Source organism: Arvicanthis niloticus, chromosome 1, assembly GCF_011762505.2.
Source record: "Arvicanthis niloticus isolate mArvNil1 chromosome 1, mArvNil1.pat.X, whole genome shotgun sequence".
Taxonomy (NCBI): domain Eukaryota; kingdom Metazoa; phylum Chordata; class Mammalia; order Rodentia; family Muridae; genus Arvicanthis; species Arvicanthis niloticus.
Window position 1 is genome coordinate 9,647,371 of NC_047658.1, and position 9,020 is coordinate 9,656,390.

Consider the following 9,020-nt stretch of genomic DNA (forward strand, 5'->3'; position numbering starts at 1 on the left):
AGACATTCTTGTCATTACCCTTATTATCTATGGAGACAAGACTGATGTTATCTGGCCCCAAGTTCATGAGCAGAAGACCTGGCCATGTTCCTACCTGGTTGTAGCACTTGGGAAAGCAGTCCCTGTATCTCACCTGGGCTGCAGGGTAGAGCTGGCACTGAATGTGGGTTGCAGGTGAGATGGATCCAAGGGCATGGAGTCCACAGGCTGACTGTTTCTGATAGCCTTCAGTCTCTGATCCAGGGATTTCAATTGGTGTAGCCCAAAATCCACTCCATCAATGAGCTGCTGGAGTGCATAAAGGGGCTGGCTCTACAGACCCAAAACCACAGGATCTCCATGACTTAGGGCAACGGCAGCATATCCAAGAATAGTTTCAGTGCGGTTCTCAAAGCAGAAGTCAGAGGCTTCATACCAGACCAACAGGTCATTGCACTGAACATTTAAAAGCAAAGAAGTGTGGACAAAAGGGACACACTTTGACAAGGTATATCTTCCACAAGATTTTATTTCTCTCTTGCAGTGGAAGGTTTCCAGTGTGGATGGCAGCAAGTGTTAGGGGGCAAGGAGGTAAGTGGGATTCGGGTGCATGATATGAATAAAGTCCACAAAAATACATAGCAAAGATCTCGTTAACCAATGTTATTTTATTTCCAATATAGAAGACATATTTCACTGATTAAGTGATTAGGATTAAGTTAATGTTAAAACTGGTCCAGGTGGCCTTCCTTTTTCCCCAGTGCAGGGCCATTTGCCTTGGCTTCTGAGAGGTGCCTGTTCCCATGCTGCATGGAAGTGAGACCTCCAGTGACCCACAGTGCTAACAAAGCTGGGATCACATTGTCAACTTACCAATAGAAATGTACTCAGGAGTCCTCAGATTCCCTAGAGCTGGGCTTGCTGGGCTCTGCCATCCATCCATTATCCGTTGGAGAACACCCAGGAGTTCTCAGCATTATCACCCTGCATGATTCTTCTCCATCTTACCCAGGAGTATGCACCTGCAGAAAGGAGGTAAGGCCTTACAAAGTGCTCCATGGAGACTGTGGACTTCTTTATCATTGTAGGAAGCCGCTGTTAGCAGTGGCTATACGTTTGCATTTCCAAGATGGCGCTGGCCTCGTGTTTTCCCAGCAGTAAACAATTATCTGCGCAGCTGCTAGGCAGAAAGACCGCCAAGTCACTGGCCTATCCCGAGGCATAATATTGGGTGGTGAGCGAACAGCCATTCAGAAGTGAATACGTCACTCTAGGGTGTATTTAAGCTAGGCCGCTTCTGGTTTCTTCGGTCTTTCCGCTTTACCGTGTCGAGAAGTAAAGTCCTCGTTTGCAGTATACCCGATTATTGCCTCCTGTCCTTATTCGCGGGCGAAAGGGATTTGGGGGGCGCGCGTTATATCTGGCGCCGAGAACCTGGGAATTTCAAGGCGTGCGGAAGGCCCCGGAGACTCGAGGAGGGTTAACAAACTGCAGGTTTCGAGGTACACCTTTGGAAGATATGCCTGGGGTGGCACTTGTGGCAAGCGGATTTAAATTCACCGCTGCTGCTCCACTAGCTAGTCTCTTGGTTGCATTGCATTCGTTTTTAACTTATGTGTGTTGTGAGAGGGTGGGCCACTCTAGCATACCAGAACCACGGTGTTATTGCTGGCGTCAGGCCAAGGGGTCTGGAGGTCAGGTCAGAGAACCTGGAGATATTGAGTACTCGAAAGGAACAAGGACTGCTGCAGAGTCCATTAAGCTTGAGAAACCACCACGGGTGGGTGGAAGGAGGTCGGAGAAATAAAAGATCCTCCTTTATGACAGAATCTTTGGGGAAGCGGCTACACTCTGTACCTGTTGCGTCTTGCAACAAGGCAGAGGCAGAACAAGAAAGCGTGGCGCGAAAGGCAGACAGAGGAGAGAGATAGCCTGCCCTGGAAAGCGCGCTGGGCACACGGGGAGTGCCCTGCGGGCTTAGAACAGGCAATGCCAGTGATGGAACAGATGATTTTTGAGGATGCCGCGACTAAATGCCGTGCAGCCAACGGGAGGCTGTGGGATTGGCTAAGGGCTTGCTGCGGCCCAGGGAGGGAAGCTGTTTGTGCTTATTCCACAGGTGAAAACAATTTAATTTGGGTTCCCTACGCAGCTGGCACAGCCGCAATGGCGGAGCAAGGCCTGGAGTCGGCGGTGGCCACGCTGCCCCCCGAGGTGCGGTCGCAGCTGGTGGAGATGGAGCTGGAGCTGTCTGAGGATCGTAAAGAATGAAGCTAGGTTGCAAGATTACAGCTCTGAGTCTCCGGACACTGAAGTTCCAGTTGGCGATAAGTAGTATACCGCTGTGGGCCATGGTCAGATCTTGAACTGTTCTAGAGGCTTTAAAACATAGTTAAACTGCCAATATTCCATTGGCTACAGTTGGTAGCTCAACCGAGAGTTTGAAAATTTTTGATTTGCCTATGTTTATAGAGAAAAGATACAACACGTGTCTTTTAAGGTTTACAGTTTAAATTTAAGGTTTTAAGCTAAAACCAAAACAACACAATTCGGTGTAGCCAAGCCTCGGAGCAGGCAGAGGGAGGTTAAGTGCATTTACATTTGAAGTAAGAAATGCAGACTGAATTACAGAAACCCAGGTGCTAAGCTCCTTTGTTCTGAGTCTTCAGACCAGATCCTAAAAATGTGCTTACAGAGATTTCTGTGTTTCTTGTGAGAAGAGAGATAAATCTAAGACTCAAAGATTTTACAACAGTCTGTGGGCTAAAGGTTATGATTGTGCTGCAGAAATTAAAATTATGCCTGCTTCCCTCCATGAATATAGCTGTGCCTGCTGATAGAGTATGGTTCAGGTTGTTTTATTTCCTTTATATTCAAAGTTGTTAAAAATGAGATGCCTTGGATTCCTTTAATGTGTGTAACAATTGTTAGAGAATAAGATTGGCTTTTATACGATATTCTCATTGGACTAAAAAGATTGGTTATTAGATTAATCCAAAATAAAGTTCAAATTTAAGATTTATACAACGTAACTTGTCTATTCCAGCTACCATTTTAATAAATGCTTATAGAATTTTATAGATATAAAAGATGTTTTTATATTATCCCTTTACATTTCTGATAAAGGTGAAAGGTTTACAGTTAGTAAATTTATTTATAATTTTTAAGAGCCCATGAAGCGATATTTGTTAAAGATAATTGCTTCAGAAAATGGTTAATTATTTTACATTTTATATATATACAAATATTGTTGTTGCTTTAATACAAAAAATTAAGAGGTTAAATCTTTTGGTGTATATTATTCATTGTGTGATACTTTATTAGTGGATTTCTCTAAAGAAGTTTTTTCTGCAAGCCATTGCTCCAATATAACGAGCTTTAAAAATTTTTTTAGGGTACTTGTTACTTCAAAAAAGATTCAAAGACAGTGTCTTTCAATATTTGAGACAGGTAGGACTAGAAAAATGGCTCAGCCGTTAAAGGCTAATCTTTTAAAATATAAAAGCTGAACTCCCAGCAACCACATGGTAGCTCACAACCATTTGTGGTGGGGATCTAACACCATCTTCTGGCTTGTGAATGTACATGCAAAAGAAAATAGTTTACTTTTAATCTTGATTTGCTCTTAGTGATTTTTAAAAGTTGTTAAGAGATATTATTTGGCTAAAACCTCATTTTAAGCTTACCATAGGAGGATTTAAACCTCTGGTTAATGTTTTCAAAGAGATGCAAGTCCTAAATTAAATCATATGTGTATCTTCTTGATTTTAACCTGCTTCAACACAATTAAATTATGTGTTGTAGCCACTGTTTAAAATGTTAAAAAGGATATATCTGCCTTTGTTTTGTTGAATGGTGTGCTTCATGAAGTACAGAATGTTTCGGCTACAAGATTTAATATCTCTAGCCATTTGAATAACATTAAAATTAATAAGGTGTTTAAGAATGCATCTACACAACCGGTGTTGGTGTGTGTGGACCCTCCACTTTTCTTTATGTTATCCAACTTTCAGAATAATTCTGATATTTTGGATTGTAAGAATGTTACATGCTTTTTGGCACAATGCTGGAATAGATCACTAGACCTAGCCTTGGTTGTGCATGTGCCTACCTTTGTGCCCATCTCAGTACATCATTATGGAGACTTAAAAGAGACTTTGGTCAATCAGAGAGTTGATTTGCTCCAAGCCCATGTGGAGCAGCTCACGGATGTGGTTCAAATAAGCTGTGGTGTCAGCAACCCCACATCCAGGTATTACACCTCTGAGATTTGTAAATGATACATTTATTTAAAGCCATAATCTTTCTGCTTATTTAAAAGGAAAGTGGAATGGGAAGTTGGACCAGGTGCAACACTAATTGCAGATCCGGATTTCGAGTCTTGTTGGAACACGAGTGGAACCTGTTTCCCATGGAGATTTTACTTCTTGAATTTCTTCTGCTTTTTCTTTCTTTCTTTCTTTCTTTCTTTCTTTCTTTCTTTCTTTCTTTCTTTCTTTCTAAAAGGGAAGGTAGGCCTGTTTTGATACAGCCCTATGATGTGGATTCGTGTTCATGGAAGGTTGGCCTGTAAGCTCAGAGCCCAATAAAAACGTGACAAGGTCGCTTTTAGCCCAAGCACTCGCAGCCTTGGAGCAAGCATCCCTCCCTGAAATTTGACTATCTAGGCTGAGAAAGTAGCCGATTGACTGAGGCCCTCAGTCATTGCACCCCAGGGGTTCAGCCCATTGCACTGGGACGATGAGAGGTCTAAGTCCAGCCAGCCCTTGCCTGAATAACCGGTACCTGAACAGTTAGAGGTGTTTGCGAGTGGGTACTCGACAGGGAATGTTCCACGAGTGTGGATAGATTTCCCGAAAGTATGCCTGATTGCATAAAGGTTTGATGCCAAAAACCTCCCCTGGTGGCGCCCCAGGGTAGAGGCTCCCTTTCCCCGTCAAAAGGCATCGAGATTGGGTATGGAAATTAAACCCATTACAATATCTCATTTTGCACAGGGGATCAGGCCTCTGCTTTCCCTCACTGAGTTGGTGCTGCGCTTAATGGGCGAAAGGCTGTTTCATATTAATAATTTAAACAGGGAGAGATGTAGGAAGCCGCTGTTAGCAGTGACTATACGTTTGCATTTCCAAGATGGCGCTGGCCTCGTGTTTTCCCAGCAGTAAACAATTATCTGCGCAGCTGCTAGGCAGAAAGACCGCCAAGTCACTGGCCTATCCCGAGGCATAATATTGGGTGGTGAGCGAACAGCCATTCAGAAGTGAATACGTCACTCTAGGGTGTATTTAAGCTAGGCCGCTTCCGGTTTCTTCGGTCTTTCCGCTTTACCGTGTCGAGAAGTAAAGAGAAGTAAAGTCCTCGTTTGCAGTATACCCGATTATCGCCTCCTGTCCTTATTCGCGGGCGAAAGGGATTTGGGGGGGCGCGCGTTATAAGATTTTAAGAGTGTGTGCACCTAGACTCACCCATGGTATGTTCAACTTGTGTATTTGTACATCTGTGTCCTGTGTACATGCAATTGTATGCTCAACATTATGTGTGTGGTTTATGGCTACCCAGGTAACTCAGTCTGAAATGTCAATTCACACATGCTGAACAACTTGAAATTTGGACCCAGGCTTTCTAAGGCCATCAAGGAATTTTAAATGCACCTCTCTAACTAGATGTTGGTTGAACATGCCTTTAATCAACAGGAGTAAGTGGGAGATCTCAGTGAGTTCTGGGCCATCTAGGTCTGCAAAGTGAGTTCTAGGATAGTCATGGCTAAATAGAGAAACCCTGTCTCAAAACAAAAAAAAGGAGGCTTGTCTCCACCGCAACGTGTAAGGTGGCAAGTTGCAGCCTGCATGATAGCTCTCCCTTTGCATTCTGAAAAATAAACTCAGATGTCCCATGGGAATCAGTCACTCTATGAACAGAATCATCAACCCAGCTGTTTATTCTGCTGAATCTCACCCAGGCTGTAAATGTCCCACTCTAGAATTTCAGCTCAGCCAACTCTCACTAAGGACAGAAAAGCCAGGAACAGAAGTGTGTTTATGCTTCTTCTTCTGGGGACATTCCCAGGAAAGCCCATGTATTAAAAGTATTTCTTCAGAGACTTGAAGTTCTTTTTTTCAGTTTTGAGACTTGGAGTTTACTAATTTTAAGTAACAATAATTTAAAGGGTACAATGATTCTCATATTACAGGAATATATCTATACAATAAAGAAAACTGACCAGGGTCATAAGCCAATATATAATAGCATCAGTTACCAAGGAAGCTAGAGATCAATGTGAATTACCCTAGGGAACACTTGCTTTTGCAGTTTTGGTTTTTAAGAGTCCCACATATGTACCCACCACTGGCTGCAAACTCACTAGGTGAATTCTGCCTACTGTTCTCTTCCCTAAACACAAAGTTAATGTACATAAAAAGGAAGACTAAGGTTAACTAGCTGTTATCTACTAGTCTGTATTCCAGTCTGAAAGGAACACATATTAACATCTCGTACAGTACTGGTTTTCTGTGTTTAGGAATTCACTGGGTAAAGAGTCAGGTATAGTGACAGAAACCTTAATTCCACTATTTGGGAGACAAGGCCAACCTGACCTACATAGCAAGTTCCAGGCCAAGCCGGAGTTACATAGTTAAGACTCTGACTTTAAAAAAAATCATGTGACACTGATATTTAAACAAATGTCAGAATTTATAGTATCATCATATAGTATCATTTGCAAATTCAAGATAATACTGAGCTTTAAAAAAAAGCATAGAGGTAAAACCTCCTAAGATGTATTTAATTTTTCTTTAACTTGAAATAAGTGGATCAAGTTTCAATAGTGCCCCTCACACAATCAAAATGATAACAATGAGTGGATTTCAGCCCTGATTTTACCATTGACAGGATCAAGACCATTCACAGGTCACTATTCAAAGCCTTTTCAAGACTTCGTACTAACTAGAAATGGGACAAAGTACAACTTAAAAAAATGAAAAATACTGTTCTTCACACAAATGAAGACAGAATCAACCAGCAAGTGTCCCAAATCATGTCTAAGTTTCTAGTGACTCCAAGTTGGAAGTTCTCTACACCAACCTCCGATTATGGATTATGAACTGATAATGCATGGCCGGGTACCAGCAGGGTAGTGCCTGGGTTGCTCAGGACTGACTTCAAAGGTCATGAAGTATTGCAGTTCACCGAAGAACAAAGCCTGGAAATGGCGTGCTTGTTCAGAACTTAGTCACTTACACTTTGAAAGGGACTGTCAACGGCGGTAAATGAAACACTTCCTGCTTGGTCTAGGAACCAAATAAAGCGGGCTTTCCCTCTGACAGTACTATGTTTGTGTGCAAAGTGCCAGTTTTATTTACAAACTTGTTAAGTAAACTCTACATACCTGCAGGAAGCAGTAAGTGAAGTTGACATCTTTAAACAGCCCCATGGCCTCTAAATGTTTAAACCTGCTTGCTTGAGCGTCACTGCTCAGAAAGCCTGGCCCAGCACTGTTAGTACTTTGATAAGGTCAAAGGTGACCATGCTACTTGGAAAAGCCAAGGACCAAGGACCCTAAGGATCCAAGTACCCATTGTTTGAAGTATGATTTCTTCTCTAGTGACAAGCCTAGGACTGAGGTAGCTACACAGCTTTTAGGAACTTGTTAACAAATTTAATGACAATTCATGGTATAGCCAGTTGGTTGGGTTTTTGTTGATTTCATTTAATGACAAAGGGAGAAAAATCAGCAAAGAGCACACGATCAGTTACTTAGAAGTCAGCATCCAAGGTAAAAGAATTCTCTGTTGAATTCGACATGACACCCATTCTCTGATACTCGCCTACATGCTTCAAAAAGAAGTTTGTCCTTCCTTCTAGTGAAATATTTTCCAAGAAGTCGAACGGATTTTCTACTCTGAAAATCTTGCTAAAACCCAGCTCCAGCATCAGCCTGTCGGCCACAAATTCAATGTACTGCTCCATCAAAGTGCAATTCATCCCAATGAGCTTCACAGGCAAGGCCTCCATGAGGAACTCCTGCTCTATCCTAACCACGTTGGTAATTATTTCTTTTACTCTCTGCCCTGATGGATGGCTTGCGTACCAGGTGCTTGAACATCAGGCAGGCAAAGTCACAGTGTAAACCCACGTCTCTGCTAATAAGTTCATTGGAAAATGTAAAGCCCGGCATCAGTCCCCGCTTCTTGAGCCAGAATATTGATGTAAAAGAACCAGAAGATTCCTTCTACCTCGGCAAAGGCCACAACTCCTTCTCCACATGTAGCTTCTTTGTCCCCAATCCAACGTAAGGCCCAGTTGGCCTTCTTCTTCACAGAAGGCATGATTTCAATCGCATTGAAGAGATATTCTCTTTCTTTGGGATCTTTAATATAAGTGTCAATAAGGAGACTGTACATTTCTGAGTGTATGTTTTTCATGGCAATTTGGAAGCCATAGAAACAGCGAGCCTCTGTAACTTGAACTTCTTGGCTAAATTGCTCCACCAAGTTTTCATTGACTATACCATCACTCGCTGCAAAGAAAGCCAGAACATGAGATATAAAATGTCTCTCATCGGGTTTCAGAGCCTCCCAGTGCTGAATATCCTTGGAAAGGTCCACCACCTCGGCAGTCCAAAAGGAGGCCTCAGCTTTCTTGTATATCATGGTATTCGATGGGAAAGATAACAAAGAGGCGGGGATTATCTCTCAGTAACAGCTCATCCTCAATGCTGGGGTTAGTAGGTACTTTACTTTCCTGTTGGATGAGAGTGCCAAGTGAACCCCCAAGTGCCAAGAGAACCATATAAAGCTGCTCGTGTCTCATCATATTGAGTACTTTTAATGCTTGTCAATTTCGTGTGGTTGGCTGTCACTCTGCATGCTACCGATAGATACCGTAGGACATTCTAAGAAGACACTTTGGTGGGAAAGGAGACTTGAAGTTCTTGTCATACAGATCTTTCACTTGCTTGGTTAGATTCACTCCAAGATACGTTATATTATTTGTGACTATTGTGAAGGGTGTCTGTCGTGGCCTGAGCTGCCCCATGTTTGGGG

General features: G+C 42.6%; 1 pseudogene; it reads right to left on the reverse strand.

The window, feature by feature from the left end:
- Positions 1–7,731: 7,731 nt before the first annotated feature.
- On the reverse strand, positions 7,732–8,515 carry LOC117719740 (ribonucleoside-diphosphate reductase subunit M2 pseudogene; annotated as a pseudogene).
- Between the last annotated feature and the right edge of the window lie 505 nt (positions 8,516–9,020).